This window comes from Mobula hypostoma, chromosome 1 (assembly GCF_963921235.1).
Source record: "Mobula hypostoma chromosome 1, sMobHyp1.1, whole genome shotgun sequence".
NCBI classification, from domain to species: Eukaryota; Metazoa; Chordata; class Chondrichthyes; order Myliobatiformes; family Myliobatidae; genus Mobula; species Mobula hypostoma.
The window spans coordinates 203,742,991-203,762,572 of NC_086097.1; the positions used below are offsets into that span (position 1 = coordinate 203,742,991).

A 19,582-nucleotide genomic window follows, 5' to 3' on the forward strand; every position below is an offset into this window, starting at 1 on the left:
ACTTTGCCCAGGACTGCACCCTGGAGAGTGAAGACTTTCCAGGCACAGATCCATGGTCTCACAAGACTAACAGATGCCTTGTAAAAAGACTGTTTCCTATGTCTGCTTTCCAAAAATACAACCAAGAAAAACAACGCGTTCAATGCTCCTCTTTATCATCAAAAAGAGAACAATACATAACAGAATTAGAGATGGTTCTCACACAGAAGATCTCCTGCCCTTTCCCCCTTAAATACAAATTTTGTTTGGTCAGATGGGGCAGTATACTGGAGCATCTAGTCTGTTGCATTTCAGCATCAAGAACCTGCGATCAATCCTTGCTTGCGGTCTGCTCGGAGTTTGCGCATTTTCTATGTGACTGCATGGTTTCCTCTGAGTGCTCTGGTTTCCGCCCTTATCCCACAGCTGTGTATGCCGATCGGTTAGTTGACTGCTGTAAGCTGTCTCTGGAGCGTAAGTAGGGTGAGCTGAACAGAATGTGGGGAGAATAAAATGATTTGTGTAAATGATTAATTAATAGTATGTGTGAGTTACTGGGCTGAAGTGGCTGTTTCTGTGTGGTATCGAACTCTCCCTGTGGCTTATATACTTATTCAGCTCCTTTTTAAACTGTACGGCTGAATCTGCCTCCACCATTCTAGATGACGAACATTTGCATTTATTCCGTGTCAATTCTGAAGTTTTGCCATTACCTTCACTCTACTTTCACTGCTGTGTAATCCCACCATCAAGAGGAAGCGTTTCTTCATCAACTCTATCCATGCTCTTTGTGATTTTAAGTCTATCAGATCTCCCTGCAACCTTTCCTGTTGGAAGAAGAATAGACACACTCTCCTCAGTCTACCAACATACCTGAGGTTCCTCATACTTGGAACTATTTTGATAAATTGATGCACTCTCACCAAAATCTTTACATTCTTTCTTAAGTTGTGGCCAAATCAGTGTCTTATAAAGATTCATCATAAGTTCATTTATTTTGTTCTCTGTGCTTCTACTAATAAAGCTATGATCCCATTTGTTTCTTAACATTGCCAGTCACATTCAACAGATTAAACACATATATCCTGAGATCAAATTGTTTTTGTACTTCTTTTAAAATTGTGTTGTATAGTTTACATTTCCTCTTTTAATTTTCTAATCAGCATTAAGTTTCATTAGTTGCCCATCAGCCCACACTACCAACGTTACATATTGGTTTGAAGTCGAACACTATCCCTTGCACAATTCATCAAACCTTCAGGCTTTGAGTCACCTGTATAAATGAAAGTTGGATCATCTTAAGGCAATTACTGCAGTTTGGAATTCAGATTATACTCATTAACAGATACAGCTTTGCCATTTTAATCTCATGAAGTAATGTCTTGCAATTTGGGTGATCTATTCTTCTGAGCAAGTTGTATTAGAAGTACAATTTGAAACACTATTTGTTGAAGCAATTCAGCCAAGTTGAAAACTTCCTATTTATAAGATCTGTGAATCTCTGACTGATGTCTGTAAGGACTTAAAGGTTCCATATTTAGAAATAAAGAGTTTCCACTTCTGCATTCTGGAAATTTTCATTTAATTTGACATAAGAATCATTAAATTGTTGAAAAGAGGAACTATGAATGCTGCAAATGAAAAAAAGGAACAGAGACATAGAAAATATACTAATGTAAACGAATTTTTAGTAGGTACTACAATACTTTTATTGAATTTTTTATGATGTGTTATAGGATTTTATTAGATTAAGTGGGAAAACTTCAACAACCTACAGAAATTTTAATAACATTACTTACCTCTAATAGGAGGCAGCACTGACAGGACTAATATAATAATATAGTATTCTTTTAAGTATGTGAGATATTTTTTTGCACGAGGTAAAAAAAGGTTCTATTTGTGGTAAAGTCCAAAATCCAAAATCAGGGGCTATAAAAGTCAAATATATATTCAGTAAGAAATAATAAGACCATAAGAAATAGGAGCAGAAGTAGGTTATTTGGACCATCGAGTCTGCTCTGCCATTCAATCATGGGCTGGTCCAATTCTTCCAGTCATCCCCATTCCCCTGCCTTCACCCCATACCCTTTGATGCCCTGGCTAATCAAGAACCTGTCTATCTCTGCCTTAAGTACATCCAATGACTTGGCCTCCACAACCGCTCGTGGCAACAAATTCCACAGATTTACCACCCTCTGACGAAAGTAATTTCTCCGCATTTCAGTTCTAAAAGGATGTCTTTCAATCCTGAAGTCATGCCCTCCTGTCCTAGACTCCCCTACCACGGGAAATAACTTTGTCATATGGAATCTGTTTAGGCCTCTTAACATTCTGAATGTTTCCATGAGATCCCCCCTCATTCTCCTGAACTCCAGGGAATACAGCCCAAGAGCTGCCGGACATTCCTCATACAGTAACCCTTTCATTCCTGGAATCATTTTCATGAATCTTCTCTGAACCCTCTCCAATATAAGTATATCCTTTCTGAAATAAGGAGCCCAAAACTGCACACAATACTCCAAGTGTGGTCTCATGAGTGCCTTATAGAGCCTCAACAACACATCCCTGCTCTTATATTGTATACCTCTAGAAATGAATACCAACATTGCATTTGCCTTCTTCACAACTGACTCAACCGGGAGGTTAACCTTCAGCATATTTTGCACAAGGACTCCCAAGTCCCTTTGCATTTCTGCATTTTGAATTTTCTCCCCATCTAAATAATAGTCTGCCGTTTACTTCTTCCACCAAAGTGCATGACCATACACTTTCCAACATTGTATTTCATTTGCCACTTCTTTGCCCATTCCCCTAAACTATCTACGTCTCTCTGCAGGCTCTCTGTTTCCTCAACACTACCTGCTCCTCCACCTATCTTTGTATCATCGGCAAATTTTGCCACAAATCCGTTGATACTGTAGTCCAAATCATTGACATACATCGTAAAAAGCAGTGATCCCAACACCGACCCCTGAGGAACTCCACTGGTAACCAGCAGCCAGCCAGAATAGAATCTCTTTATTCCCACTCTCTGTTTTCTGCCGACCAGTTAATGCTCCACCCACACTAGTAAATTCCCTGTAATTTCATGGGCTCTTATCTTACTAAGCAGTCTCACATGTGGCAACTTGTCAAAGGCCTTCTGAAAATCCAAGTACACAATGTCTACTGCATCTATTTGCCTACCCTGCTTGTAATTTCCTCAAAGAATTGCAGTAGGTTTGTCAGGCAAGATTTTCCTTTCAGGAAACCATGCTGGCTTTGGCTTATCCTGTCATATGCCTCCAGGTACTCCACAATCTCATCCCAAAAAATCGATTCCAACAACTTCCCAACCACTGATGTCAGGCTAACAAGTCTATAGTTTCCTTTCTGCTGCCTCCCACCTTTCTTAAATAGCAGAGTAACATTTGAAATTTTCCAGTCGAATTCCTGAAAGATCATTGTTAATGTCTCCGCAACCTCTCCAGCTACTTCCTTCAGAACCCGAGGGTGCATTCCATCAGGTCCAGGAGATTTATCCACCCTCAGACCACTAAGCTTCCTGAGCATCTTCTCAGTCGTAATCTTCACTGCACAAACTTCACTTCCCTGACACTCTTGAATGTCCGGTATACTGCAGACGTCATCCACTGTGAAGCCTGATGCAAAATATGCATTCAGTTCCTTTGCCATCTCTGCATCTCACATTACAGTATTTCCAGTGTCATTTTGTATTGGTCCGATATCTACCCCCGACTCTCTTTTACCCTTTCTATACTTAAAAAAGCTTTTAGTATCTTCTTTGATATTAGTCGTTGGCTTCCTCTCATAATTCATCTTTTCCTTCTGAATGAACTTCTTAGTTTCCTTCTGCAAGTTTTTAAAAGCTCCCCAATCCTCTATCTTCCCACTACCTCTGGCTTCCTTGTATGTCCTCTCTTTTGCTTTTACTTTTGCTTTTACTTTGGCTCTGACTTCACTTGTCAGCCACAGTATTATCCTTTATCCCTTTGAAAATTTCTTCTTAGTTGGAATATATCTGCCTTAGAAACATAGAAACATAGAAAACCTAGAGCACAATACAGGCCCTTCAGCCCACAAAGTTGTGCCGAACATGTCCCTACCTTAGAAATTACTAGGCTTACCCATAGCCCTCTATTTTTCTAAGCTCCATGTACCTATCCAAAAGTCTCTTAAAAGACCCTATTGTATCTGCCTCCACCACCGTTGCCAGCAGCCCATTCCACGCACTCACCACTCTCTGCTTAAAAAAAACTTACCCCTGACATCTCCTCTGTACCTATTCCCCAGCACCTTAAACCTGTGTCCTCTTGTGGCAACCATCCCAACCCTGCAAAAAAGCCTCCAACTATCCACACGATCAATGCCTCTCATCATCTTATACACCTCTATCAGGTCACCTCTCATCCTCCGTTGCTCCAAGGAGAAAAGGCCGAGTTCACTCAACCTGCTTTCATAAGGCATACTCCACAATCCAGGCAACATCCTTGTAAATCTCCTCTGCATCCTTTCTATGGCTTCCACATCCTTCCTGTAGTGAGGCGACCAGAACTGAGCACAGTACTCCAAGTGGGGTCTGACCAGGGTCCTATATAGCTGCAACATTACCTCTCGGCTCCTAAGTTCAATTCCATGATTAATGAAGGCCAATGCACCATATGCCTTCTTAACCACAGAGTCAACCTGCACAGCAGCTTTGAGAGTCCTATGGACTCGGACTCCAAGATCCCTTTGATCCTCCACACTGCCAAGAGTCTTACCATTAATACTATGTTCTGCCATCATATTTGACCTGCCAAAATGAACCACTTCACACTTATCTGGATTGAACTCCATCTGCCACTTCGCAGCTCAGTTTTGCATCCTATCAATGTCCCGTTGTAACCTCTGACAGCCCTCCACACTATCCACAACACCTCCAACCTTTGTGTCGTCAGCAAATTTACTAACCCATCCCTCCACTTCCTTGTCCAGGTCATTTATAAAAATCACAAAGAGTAGGGGTCCCAGAACAGATCCCCAAGGCACACCACTGGTCACCAACCTCCATGCAGAATATGACCCGTCTGCAACCGCTCTTTGCCTTCTGTGGGCCAGAGAGTTCTGGATCCACAAAGCAATGTCCCCTTGGATCCCATGCCTCCTTACTTTCTCAATAAGCCTTGCATGTGAGGTTATAAATGTGAGGTTATCCACCTTGGTGGCAAGAACAGGAAAACAGATTATTATCTGAAAGGTGGCCGATTAGGAAAAGGGGAGGTGCAACGAGACCTGGGTGTCATTATACACCAGTCATTGAAAGTGAGCAGGCAGGTACAGCAGGCGTTGAAAAAGGCGAATGGTATGCTGGCATTCATAGCAAGGGGATTCGAGTACAGGAGCAGGGGGGTTCTACTGCAGTTGTACAAGGCCTTGGTGAGACCACACCTGGAGTATTGTGTGCAGTTTTGGTCCCCTAATCTGAGGAAAGACATTCTTGCCATAGAGGGAATACAAAGAAGGTTCAGCAGATTGATTCCTGGGATGGCAGGACTTTCATATGATGAAAGACTGGATCGACTAGGCTTATACTCGCTGGAATTTAGAAGATTGAGGGGGTAATCTTATTGAAACATATAAAATTCTAAAGGGATTGGACAGGCTAGATGCAGGAAGATTGTTCCCGATGTTGGGGAAGTCCAGAATGAGGGGTCACAGTTTAAGGATAAAGGGGAAGCCTTTTAGGACTGAGATAAGGAAAAAACTTCTTCACACAGAGAGTGGTAAATCTGTGGAATTCTCTGCCACAGGAAACAGTTGAGGCCAGTTCATTGGCTATATTTAAGAGGGAGTTAGATATGGCCCTTGTGGATAAAGGGATCAGGGGGTATGGAGGGAAGGCAGGTACAGGGTTCTGAGTAGGATGATCAGCCATGATCATACTGAATGGCAGTGCAGGCTTGAAGGGCCAAATGGCCTACTCCTGCACATATTTTATATGTTTCTATTTTCTATGGGGTACCTATCAAATGCCTTGCTGAAATCCATATACACAACATCTACTGTTCTTCCTTCATCAATGTGTTTAGTCACATCCTCAAAAAATTCAATCAGGCTGGTAAGGCACGACCTGCCCTTGACAAAGCCATGCTGACTATTCCTAATCATATTATGCCTCTCCAAATGTTCATAAATCCTGCCCCTCAGGATCTTCTCCATCAACTGACCAACCACTGAAGTAAGACTCACTGGTCTATAATTTCCTGGGCTACCTTTACTCCCTTTTTTGAATAAAGGAACAACATCCACAACCCTCCAATCCTCCGGAACCTCTCCCATCCCCATTGATGATTCAAAGCTCATTGCCAGAGGCTCAGCAATCTTCTCCCTCGCCTCCCACAGTAGCTTGTGTCCGGTCCTGGTGACTTATCCAACTTGCTGCTTTCCAAAATCTCTAGCATGTCCTCTTTCTTTTTTTTTGTAATTTATTGTTTATTTAAGTTCATCATCAAACAAACATTTCCATAAGATCTATTTCAGATACTGTACCTGTATATCATATAGACATATTTGTCACAAATTTCCACATAATATTTATCTGAGGAATACACTTATAGAAAGGAGAGGAAAGAAAAAACAATCGAATGAAGAAAACTATGTACAAAGTGGGGAGTAATCTTTTTTTTTTACAACATATTCATTGACTTGTGAGAATAAAATCAGGAGCACATCCTCTTTCTTAATATCTACATGCTCAAGCTTTTCAGTCTGCTGCAAATCAGCACTACAATCACCAAGATATTTTTCCATAGTGAATACTGAAGTAAAGTATTCATTAGGTACCTCTGCTATTTCTTCCGGTTTCATACACACTTTCGCACTTGATAGGTCCTATTCTTTCACGTCTTATCCTCTTGCTCTTCACATACATGTAGAATGCCTTGGGGTTTTCCTTAATCCTGCCCGCCAAGGCCTTCTCATGGTCCCTTCTGGCTCTCCAAATTTCCTTTCTAAGCTTGTTCTTGTTAGCCTTATTGTCTTCTAGATCTCCAACATTACTTAGCTCTGTGAACCTTTTGTTAGCTTTTCTTTTCCTCTTGACTAGATCTACTACAGCCTTTGTACACCACGGTTCCTGTACCCTACCATAACTTCCCTGTCTCATTGGAATGTACCTATGCAGAACTCTACACAAATATTCCCTGAACATTTGCCACATTTCTTCCGTACTTTTCCCTGAGAATATCTGTTCCCAATTTAAGCTTCCAATTTCCTGCCTGATATCCAATTAAACACTTTTCTGACTTGTCTGTTCATAACTCTCTCCAATGCTATTGTAAAGGAGATAGAATTATGATCACTATCTCCAAAGTGCTCTCCCGCTGAGAGATCTGACACCTGACCAGGTTCATTTCCAAATACCAAATCAAGTACAGTCTCTCCTCTTGTAGGCTTATCTACATATTGTGTCAAGAAACCTTCCTGAACACACCTAACAAACTCCACCCCATCTGAACCCCTTGCTTTAGGGAGATGCGAATCAATATTAATTTCCCAAATCTCCCATCATGACATCTCTGTTATTATTACACCTTTCCAGGATCTGTTTCCCTATCTTTTCCTTGATATCCCTGTTACTATTGGGTGGCCTATAAAAAACACCCAGAAGAGTTATTGACCTCTTCCTGTTCCTAACCTCCACCCACAGAGCCTCAGTAGACAATTCCTCCATGATGTCCACCTTTTCTGCAGCCGTGACACTATCTCTGATCAACAGTACCACGCCCCCACCTCTTTTGCCTCCCTCCCTGTCCTTTCTGAAACATCTAAAACCTGGCACTTGAAGTAACGATTCCTGTCCCTGAGCCATCCAAGTCACTGTAATGGCCACCACATCATAGCTCCAAGTACAGATCCACGCTATAAGCTCATCCGCTTTGTTCACAATACTCCTTGTGTTAAAATAGACACATCCCAAACCGTCTGTCTGAGCGCATCCCTTCTTTATCACCTGCCTATCCTCCCTCACACACTGTTTACAAGATTTCTCTATTTGTGAGCCAACCACCTCTTCTCCAGTCGCTTTAGTTCCATTCCCACCCCCAACAATTCTAGTTTAAACTCTCCCCAATAACCTTAGCAAACCTCCCTGCCAGGATATTGGTCTCTCTGGGATTCAAGTGCAACCCGTCCTTTTTGTACGGGTCACAGCTGCCCCAAAAGAGGTCCCAATGATCCAGAAATCTGAATCCCTGTCCCCTGCTCCAATCCCTCAGTCACACATTTATCCTCCACCTCACTCTATTCCTTTACTCACTGTCACGTGGCACAGGCACGTGATTACTACCTTTGCGGTCCTGCTTCTCAACTTCCTTCCTAACTCCCTGTAGTCTTTTTTCAGGACCTCTTCCCTTTTCCTACCTATGTCATTGGTATCAATATGTACCACGGCCTCCGACTGTTCTCCCTCCCACTGCAGGGTATTGTGGACGCAATCTGAAACATCTCGGACCCTGGCACCTGGGAGGCAAACTACCATCCGAGTTTCTTTCCTACATCCACAGAGTCACCTGTCTGACCCCCTAACTATAGAATCCCTATCACTACTGCCTTCCTCTTCCTTTCCCTACCCTTCTGAGCCACAGGGCTGGACTCTATGCCAGAGGCACGACCATTGTTGCTTCCCCCAGGTAGGCTGTCGCCCCAAACAATACTCAAACAGGAGTACTTATTGTCAAGGAGTACAGTCACGGGGGTACTCTCTAGTACTTGACTCGTCCCCTTCCTTCTCCTGACTGTTACTGACTTGTTTGTCTCTCATGGCCCTGGTATGACCACCTGCCTATAACTCCTTTCTATTACCTCCTCAGTCTCCCTGACTAGATGAAGGTCATTGAGCTGCATCTCCAGTTCCCTAATGCAGTCCCTTAGGAGCTGCAGCTCGACACACCGGGTGCAGATATGGCCGTCCAGGAGGCTGGGAGACTCCAGGACCTCCCACATCTGACACCGAGCACAGAACGCTGGCCTCACACACATACTTCCTTTCCACAATTAACACAGGTAAACCTACCTCGCCTCGTTACCACCTAAGCCCATTGAGCCAAAACCCTAACAGTCTGCTTCCTGTCACTCTGCTGCCTGCTCCGAACGCTGCCTGCAGAATATGGTGGTCTTCTTTTTAAACCTTTTCCGCTCTTGCATTTCCCTCATTTTTTTGCAGAAACTCCAACCATTGCTGCTCTGCTGTCTTTCCTGCAAATGTCCCTTTCCAGTCAACATCGGCCAATTCCCCTCTCATGCCATTGTAATTTCCTTTATTCCACTGAAATACTGACACATTGGATTTTACTTTTTCTCTCTCAAATTTCAATGTGAATAATGTACATGCTATTTGTGATTAATGGGTATAACTTGCTACCATGTGGTATAGTTGAGATCCCTGATGCCTTTAGGAGTAGGTTATGTAAGGGGATGATAGAGAGAGGCATCAAATTATAAGATGATAGAGTTCATTGGGAGTGAACTGAAAAGAAGTTTATGTGGTGTGGAAATATTCTCATAGACCACTTGATCTGAATGGCCTAGTTCTGTGCTAAAAATATGATGTATGGAGCATCTTTGAAAAGGGCATCAAATATTGCTCAGATGTAAGAGTGAGCTCTAACCTTTTGATTAATAGTTCTCTAAGAGGGTTTTGATGGCCTTATAATTTTATAAAAGTTCTTTGTATAAACCCTGTCATGGTTGAGCCTGCGGAGATGTGCCAATTCCAATAACTAATGAATAAAGCACTTGGGTTCTTTATTGTATTTTTTCCACGGTTTCATTTCCTAAAGATATTTTTTAATATATGTCAGAGTGCAGTTCCATCGTAACCAAGTAATCAACAGTATGACCATAGCAGTCATTCACCAACATCGAGTGCAAGTATCAACAAACTAACTTAATGAAGTGACATTACTGCTCTACGCAGCCCAATTCTAACTTCAGGTGATAAATTTCCAAAACTCTTCATGAATATCAGTCAGGAAGAGGAGCTTTGGCTGCAGTTTCCCTTTTGAGCCTTGAGTTATGGAAAGCCAATTCTAACACCCTAACTTATGCTTGACTAAGATCAGCTAATTCAGCACAGACTGGGAATCAGTACAAGATCATTTGCTTTTCACGTTGCTCAATGCCTGAAGTGTATTTTATGTCTGAGTGCTTTGCATGCTTGAAATGTGTACTTGTAGCTTTGAGTTTACAGATCAGGTGCTGCTAAATTGTTATCAAATCACTTTTTCGTGGGCAATTAAGCAATAACCTGCACTGTTCTATGTTCCAATTATTTAAAGTGATATCTGAGTTTTAACTTCAGGGACTGAGGGTGGGGGAAGGGGATGGATGTGGGCAGATGTCAAATGCTTGAATCTATGGAGTTCATTCAAACATTGGGAATTCTGTTCCTGTGTTTGTAAAGTTTCAGACTTCTCTCTCTGCACCTGAATGATGTTTAATTTTATTTATATAAAATTTCTGTACATGCAGCAATACAATTTGATTTCATTGCATTCTGTCTACATAATTTCAAAAGTGGATATTAACATTTATAAAATAAGCTGTTAACACTTCATTAAAAATAGTGCCCAGTATATCAAGTGTGATAATATTAAATGTATTAAATATTCAGATGTGAACTTCACTCAGAAATGCTTTTTGTGAGTGCTTACAACAAATGAATGGTTTCTATTTCTTATGTAATTGTTTTTTGAAGATACTTAGTTTTATGTATCAACACTAGTGGTTTACATTTTCATAGTATGTATCCCTATTTCTAGTCTCTGGTTTGCATTGGCAAGAAACCCAAAAGGTAAGAGCAGTGATTGTTTTTGCAGATCAAACATCATTCTCTGTGGCAGAATTTAGATGGCTGAAGAATGAGAATCTCAGGAGAAGACATGAGCCATTGCAAATAATAAAATTAAAAATATCTTCCCAAGATTTAAGTGCTGGCAGCAAAATATTACTCCTCATATCCATGAGGTATTCTATAAATGTTTCAAAACACTGAATTATGAAAGGAAAGATGGGCAGGTGGGGCTCATTGGCCATGGGGGTTGGCAGCTCCTCTGAGAGAAGGAAATCTGATCTCATTGCCTTGAAGCTAATGGAAAAGGCTTTGGGAGTAAACCCTGAGGAAAAATATGGAGCTGGAGTCCTTAAGGCAGTCCTATGTTGATTTCAATGCTGACTGGCAACTCCCGTGACACCGCTGATCTCAAACTGTATCGGTCTCTGCCATTCTTTTGGATTCATCGGCTGCATGGAGAGGGGGAGCATGCTGCATGGAGAACAACTTTCTTTCTATATCAACACACATCAAAGTTGCTGGTGAACGCAGCAGGCCAGGCAGCATCTGTAGGAAGAGGTGCAGTCGATGTTTCAGGCCGAGACCCTTCGTTAGGACTAACTGAAGGAAGAGTGAGTAAGGGATTTGAAAGTTGGAGGGGGAGGGGGAGATTCAAAATGATAGGAGAAGACAGGAGGGGGAGGGATGGAGCCAAGAGCTGGACAGGTGATAGGCAAAAGGGGATACGATAGGATCATGGGACAGGAGGTCCGGGAAGAAAGACAAGGAGGGGGGGCGGGACCCAGAGGATGGGCAAGAGGTATATTCAGAGGGACAGAGGGAGAAAAAGGAGAGTGAGAGAAAGAATGTGTGCATAAAAATAAGTAACAGATGGGGTACGAGGGGGAGGTGGGGCATTAGAAGAAGTTAGAGAAGTCGATGTTCATGCCATCAGGTTGGAGGGTACCCAGACGGAATATCAGGTGTTGTTCCTCCAACCTGAGTGTGGCTTCATCTTTACAGTAGAGGAGGCCGTGGATAGACATGTCAGAATGGGAATGGGATGTGGAATTAAAATGTGTGGCCACTGGGAGATCCTGCTTTCTCTGGCGGACAGAGCGTAGATGTTCAGCAAAGCGGTCTCCCAGTCTGTGTCGGGTCTCGCCAATATATAAAAGGCCACATCGGGAGCACCGGACGCAGTATATCACCCCAGTAGACTCACAGGTGAAGTGTTGCCTCACCTGGAAGGACTGTTTGGGGCCCTGAATGGTGGTAAGGGAGGAAGTGTAAGGGCATGTAACCACCAACTGCGACTCCAGCCTTGAAACCACCAACTGCGACTCCAGCCTTGAAAACCACCAAGTGCGACTCCAGCCTTGAAAACCACCAACTGCGACTCCAGCCTTGAACTCCAGGCCGGGTCATTATGTGCTGCTATTGTGACTCCCGTCTCCCCTTCCCCCACCACCACTCCGCAGCCCCGTCTTCCTCAGATCCCACCGTCAACTCCTGGGCGCTCAGAGGCTCCATCTTCCTCTCACCCCAACCTTCCCCTCTCCATTGACACCCCCAGCCTCCCCCCTCCCCCCTCTGATCCCAGCTCTCATCTGTGCCGGGTCTTTACCATCCCCTACGACCTTCAACTGTCGGAGGCAGAACGCTCTGTTCTCAGTAAGGGCCTCACGTTTGTCCCCCTTCGCCCACACCTCAGCGAGTTCCGTGTTCACCATGATGCGGAACTGTTCTTCCGCCGTCTCCGTCTCCGAGCCTGCTTCTTCGGCAAGGACTCTTCCACCCCCACCGATGACCCCTTCTCGCGTCTTCAACCCTCCTCTTCTTCATGGACACCCCGATCTGGTCTTCTGCCTGCTCTGGATCTCTTTATCACTAATTGCCGACGGGACATCAACCGTCTTGACTTCACCGCACCTTGTCCCCATTCCAACCTCACTCCTTCGGAACGCTCTGCTCTCCACTCCCTCCGCACTAATCCTAACCTTATTATTAAACCCACTGATAAGGGGGGTGCTGTTGTAGTCTGGCGTACTGACCTCTACCTTGCTGAGGCACAGCGACAACCCGTGGATACCTCTTCTTATTTACCCCTCGATCGTGACCCCACTAAGGAGCACCAGGCCATTGTCTCCCACACCATCACCGGCTTTATCCGCTCAGGGGATCTCCCATCCACTGCTACCAACCTTATAGTTCCCACACCCCGCACTTCCCGTTTCTACCTCCTACCCAAGATCCACAAACCTGCCTGTCCTGGCCGACCTATTGTCTCAGCCTGCTCCTGCCCCACCGCACTCGTTTCTGCATACCTCGACACGGTTTTATCACCCCTTGTTCAATCCCTTCCGACCTATGTTTGTGACACTTCTCACGCTCTTAAACTTTTCGATGATTTTAAGTTCCCTGGCCCCCCTGCTTTATTTTCACCATGGATGTCCAGTCCTTATATACTTCCATCCCCCATCAGGAAGGTCTCAAAGCTCTACGCTTCTTTTTGGATTCCAGACCTAATCAGTTCCTCTCTACCACTACTCTGCTCCATCTAGCGGAATTAGTCCTTACTCTTAATAATTTCTCCTTTGGCTCCTCCCACTTCCTCCAAACTAAAGGTGTAGCTATGGGCACCCGTATGGGTCCTAGCTATGGCTGCCTTTTTGTTGGGTTTGTGGAACAATCTATGTTCCGTGCCTATTCTGGTATCTGTCCTCCACTTTTCCTTCGCTACATCGACGACTGCATTGGCGCTGCTTCCTGCACGCATGCAGAACTCGTTGACTTTATTAACTTTGCCTCCAACTTTCACCCTGCCCTCAAGTTTACCTGGTCCATTTCCGACACCTCCGTCCCCTTTCTAGATCTTTTTGTCTCTGTCTCTGGAGACAGCTTATCCACTGATGTCTACTATAAGCCTACTGACTCTCACAGCTATCTGGACTATTCTTCTTCTCACCCTGTCTCTTGCAAAAATGCCATCCCCTTCTCGCAATTCTTCCGTCTCCGCCGCATCTGCTCTCAGGATGAGGCTTTTCATTCTAGGACAAGGGAGATGTCTTCCTTTTTTAAAGAAAGGGGCTTCCCTTCCTCCACTATCAACTCTGCTCTTAAACGCATCTCCCCCATTTCACGTACATCTGCTCTCACTCCATCCTCCCGCCACCCCACTAGGAATAGGGTTCCCCTGGTCCTCACCTACCACCCCACCAGCCTCCAGGTCCAACATATTATTCTCCGTAACTTCTGCCACCTCCAACGGGATCCCACCACTAAGCACATCTTGCCCTCCCCCCCCTCTGCATTCCGCAGGGATCGCTCCCTACGCAACTCCCTTGTCCATTCGTCCCCCCCATCCCTCCCCACTGATCTCCCTCCTGGCACTTATCCGTGTAAGCGGAACAAGTACTACACATGCCCTTACACTTCCTCCTTTACCACCATTCAGGGCCCCAAACAGTCCTTCCAGGTGAGGCAACACTTTACCTGTGAGTCAGCTGGGGTGATATACTGCGTCCGGTGCTCCCGATGTGGCCTTGTATATATTGGCGAGACCCGACGCAGACTGGAAGACCGCTTTGCTGAACATCTACGCTCTGTCCGCCAGAGAAAGCAGGATCTCCCAGTGGCCACACATTTTAATTCCACATCCCATTCCCATTCTGACATGTCTATCTACTGTAAAGATGAAGCCACACTCAGGTTGGAGGAACAACACCTTATATTCCGTCTGGGTAGCCTCCAACCTGATGGCATGAACATCGACTTCTCTAACTTCCACTAAGGCCCCACCTCCCCCTCGTACCCCATCTGTTACTTATTTTTATGCACACATTCTTTCTCTCACTCTCCTTTTTCTCCTTCTGTCCCTCTGAATATACCTCTTGCCCATCCTCTGGGTCCCGCCCCCCCGCTTGTCTTTCTTCCCGGACCTCCTGTCCCATGATCCTCTCGTATCCCCTTTTGCCTATCACCTGTCCAGCTCTTGGCTCTATCCCTCCCCCTCCTGTCTTCTCCTATCATTTTGGATCTCCCCCTCCCCCTCCAACTTTCAAATCCCTTACTCACTCTTCCTTCAGTTAGTCCTGACGAAGGGTCTCGGCCTGAAACGTTGACTGCACCTCTTCCTACAGATGCTGCCTGACCTGCTGCGTTCACCAGCAACTTTGATGTGTGTTGCTTGAATTTCCAGCATCTGCAGAATTCCTGTTGTTTTCTTTCTATATCATACTGGTTGTTGGTTGTGCTTGCATATCAACACACAGCTAGGATGCATCATCCATGGTTGATCCTGACCACTGGAGTATATGCTTCTTGTACTGCTGACATAAATTAGAGCTCACAGCTCTACACTGCATCCATCCCATTTCCCGTTCAAACTAATATACTCTTGTGTGTGTGTGTGTGTGTGTGTATGTGAGCAATATGAGCTCACATTGAGATCATGAAATTTCTTCCAATATTATTTCATTGTCCATTGATTTCTCTCCTGGAGGAGACAATTTCCTGGCGATAGTCTTCCATTAGTAGCCCCGATGGATTTCTTGCACCCTCATCCTTCTTTCCTGATACATAAGACGTCCCTACTGACCTAAATCTCACTGATGTTCCTCTCAGTAAATTTCTCTCCCTTGCAGCCTCTACAACTCCAAGGCAGTTATAATTGCTGCTCTCTGGTTGCCTTGGAGATACCCTCCTGTAATTGTTGTGCTGAAAGTTGGTGGCAACTACATAAAACTGAGCCTATCCCAAAGGGAAGCTGCAAGGGCTAAATCTGGGTATAAAGCACAAAAAACTCTAACACTCTTTCAAATGTCTCTCTGGTTTACTTTTTGAAAGGGATCTGGAAGGTGCCTGAGTACCAAAATGTAAATGCTTAGCACACCATAAATGAGTGAGCCCCAAACTCTTGCCAGATGGGTCCTGCCTTTCCTCAAACAGTGCTGTGGCACCTTCCAAGTCCACTTGCACGTGTTTAACATCTCATTCACAACACACCAGTTCCAACTTCAGTCCAACTCATGAACTCGTCCTTGAGTATTTGGAGTGGTTGCATCCACTGCGCAGGATTGGAAAAAGCGGCAGAAAGTTGTAAACTCAGCCAGCTCCTTCATGGGCAGTAGCCTCCCCAGCATCCAGGACACCTTCAAAAAGCAATACTTTAAAAAAGGCAGCATCCATCATTAAGGACCCCCGTCACCCAGGTCGTGCCCTCTCATTGCTACACACTCAACATTTCAGGAACAGCTTCCTTTTCTCGGTCTTCAGATTCCTATCGCATCAATATTTTCATTCTCTTTTTGCATTACTTATTTAATTTTTAATATATATTTCTCATTGAAATTTATATTTTTATATTATTATATACTGCAATGTACTGCTGCCACAAAATACCAACTTTAAGACATGTGCCAGTGATATTTAACCTGGTTCTGGGGCTTAAATCAACAGCCTTATTTGCACCATTAATCTTCAGCCGATATTAAGTCTGAAGGTTGTAGATAAAAGTTCAAAAAGTTATTCCTAATTCTTCTACTAAGGAAAAGTGAGAGATACTGAGATGGTTCTGCTTCTGGAGTTCACTGGTAATACACCAGTCTCCAAAAGCAGGTATGTGAAAATACTGCTGATGGACTCATAAATGCCCAAGAGCTACACTTCCTGGCGTTAATTAGGAGATTAAGTGATCAGGTACAGATTTACCAAAGAGCATTGTGACGTTCCCTCAGTCACAGAGAATTCACAGACTCAGCTCATTTTTTTCCTGGAGTAAATGATGGAATTGTCAACCTGTATTGCAATAAAGTAATTTCTTGAGGATTGGCCTAGTGGAACATCTTCTCACCTGTGGTTTTTATAATGCTTCACAGATGCAGGATTATAATGACAGCCTTTACTCCAAATAACAACTAGCCCTCCATGCCCTCTGATGGCTACTGTCTTTTGCAACCTCAGGATGGTTGAACTGCAAATGTTGTGGGAACCTGCTCAAGTCAGAACTATGGAAGCACCAATTACTCATAAATGTACTTGGTTGTTCTTGTCTGTCAGTTTAAACTGCTTTTGTGTCAATAAGCTTTAGTAATCTGTCACATCCAGTGGGAGTTTTACTCAGTGAAGCCTACTTTGCCTGCAGGGTGTTTTCCAACCTAGAGAGGAAATACAAAGTGCATCCTTGTCTTTTCAGAATGCAATGAGGCTGGCTTGAAGTTTCTAACTAGACCTGTTTGATCAAGAGGTAGATGTATGTAACAATTAGAGACAGCGTGGGAATGAAATTGTTCATTTGAGTGCGCAATATTTCTGTTTTTGTTAATGTGAGCAAAGAAGAAGATGAGTTTGAAAAGTAGCATAAATTTGGATAGTAATTCATACAGGCTATTTATCAAAGAAAGAGACCATTTCAATAAAGTTGGGATGGATAGAACTTGCTTTGGTTATATACATGCTAAAATACTTCAAATTTCTTGGGTGAATCATAACACAACTCATACCATCAACCAGGTTAGTAAGGCATGGGGGCAGGGGGTTGTGCTTGAAATGCTGGAGATACAGATCATGATCTTAAATCTTATGGAATTTGGACTTGATGCCAGCACTGAAAATAAAACAGCAATATCCTAAGTAATGACGCATATTAGGTGCACGTGTGGAACTTGGTGTTTATCCTGGGAAGAATCTCCTGACCTGTTCTAATTGAAGGAATCAACATTTTTTTTGGTGATTGATCGGAAGAAGAGTTTGTTGCAGAGAAATAGTGTTGTCTAATAGACCATAAGACATTGGAGCAGAATTAGACCATTTGGCCCATCAGGTCTGTGTTGCCATTCAATTATGGCTGATTTATTATCTCTCTCAACTCCATTCTCTTGCATTCTCCCCATAACCTTTGAAACCCTGACTAATCAAGAAAATATCAACCTAGCTTTAAATATATCCAATGACTTGGCATCCACATTCATTGTCTGTGGTAATGAATTCCACAGTTTCACCACACTTTGAAATTCTTCCTCACCTCTGTTCTAAGTGGATGTTCCTCTATTCGGAGGCTGTGCCCTCTGGTCCTAGGCTCCCCCACTATAGGAAACATCTTCTCCACATCCACTCTTTTGAGGCATTTCAATATTCGATAGGTTTCAATGAGATTCCCCCCTCATTCTTTTAAGCTTCAGTGAGTACAGGCCCAGAGCCATTAAGTGTTCCTTATATGTTAACCCTTTTATTCCTGGAATCATTCTCATGAACTTCCTCTGGACCCTCTCCAATGCCAGCACACCTCTTCTTAGATAAGGTGCCCAAAACTGCACATGTTGATTTGCTGGATTCTATTGGAATTTGAGAAGATAAGAGAGAGAGAGATGAGACATAAAGATGAGCTTATCTTAAATTAAACGGTGCAGACTTAAGCTCCCTTATCAGACCTAGTTCATTACACAACACCCTAATCAAGAATAGCGGATCCCATAGTGAGCTCAAAGACAAGCTGCTCTAAAAAGCCATCTCATAGGAATTCTACAAATTCTCTCTCTTGAGATCCAAAATCAGCACCAACCTGATTTTCCCAATCGACCTGTATATTGAAATCACCCATGGCCATTGTAACATTGCCCTTTTGACCTGCATTTTCTACCTCTCGTTGTAATTTGTAGCTCACATCCTGGCTCCTGTTCGAAGGCATGTGTACTTCTCCCATCATTGCCATCAGAGGTGACATCTTCTCATCCTGTGCCACCTCTTTCTAAGGATTTGATTTCACTTTTTACCAAGAGAGCCACCCCCCGCCCCACCTACCTGCCTGTTCCTTTGCTACAATGTGTATCCTTGGATGTTAAGCTCCCAAATATGATCCTTTTTCAGCCACGACTCAGTAATGCCCATAACATCATACCTGCCAATCTCGAATCTCTAACTGCACTATAAGATCTTACGGAGGTTGAAGGGGTTGGATCACACAGCTTGTGCACCATCAAACTGAATAAAAGTGTGTTTGTTAATCACGGGACACAAACCTAGCACATATACTCTGACACGAGGAATTCTGCAGATGCTGGAAATTCAAGCAACACACATCAAACAACAGGAATTCTGCAGATGCTGGAAATTCAAGGAACACACATCAAAGTTGCTGGTGAACGCAGCAGGCCAGGCAGCATCTCTAGGAAGAGGTGCAGTCGACGTTTCAGACCGAGACCCTTCGTCAGGACTAACTGAAGGAAGAGTGAGTAAGGGATTTGAAAGTTGGAGGGGGAGGGGGAGATCCAAAATGATAGGAGAAGACAGGAGGGGGAGGGATAGAGCCAAGAGCTGGACAGGTGATTGGCAAAAGGGGATACGAGAGGATCAAAATGACATCAAAGTTGCTGGTGAACACAGCGGGCCAGGCAGCATCTCATGCTACATATACTCTGATGCTATCTCATTTTAGGTCCCTGCCTCACCCATTGATGAGATGTGATTAAAAATTTATCGTTTTACAAACCATGCAATGAGATTTTAAATTACAGGATTTAATAATTTGCATCTATTCCCATATACCAGCTACAGTGGGCAGGTCATACCAGCTGCACTGAGGCATGAGAAAGCAATGAATTAGAGGAGACCTGTGATGTTTACACCCTCTATTGTATTGAAATGTAATAGTACTGTCAGACACACCTACTAGGATAAGAGTGGAGGGAACTGCAGAGTTCCATGACCTGCAGTAAGGCCTCAGCAGAAAACCTGCTCAACAAAGGCAATGGAAAACACCTCATTCTTCAGTACTCCTGTCTGCTCACTTTT

The 19,582-nt window shown here is 43.8% G+C and overlaps 1 long non-coding RNA gene across 1 annotated transcript in view; it reads left to right on the forward strand.

The window, feature by feature from the left end:
* Positions 1-433: 433 nt before the first annotated feature.
* Positions 434-19,582, forward strand: part of LOC134342980 (uncharacterized) — a 34,581-nt gene continuing 15,432 nt past the window's right edge. The window contains exon 1 of the long non-coding RNA XR_010017143.1: positions 434-462. This is a non-coding gene — a long non-coding RNA (uncharacterized LOC134342980). The remainder of the gene's footprint in view (positions 463-19,582) is intronic.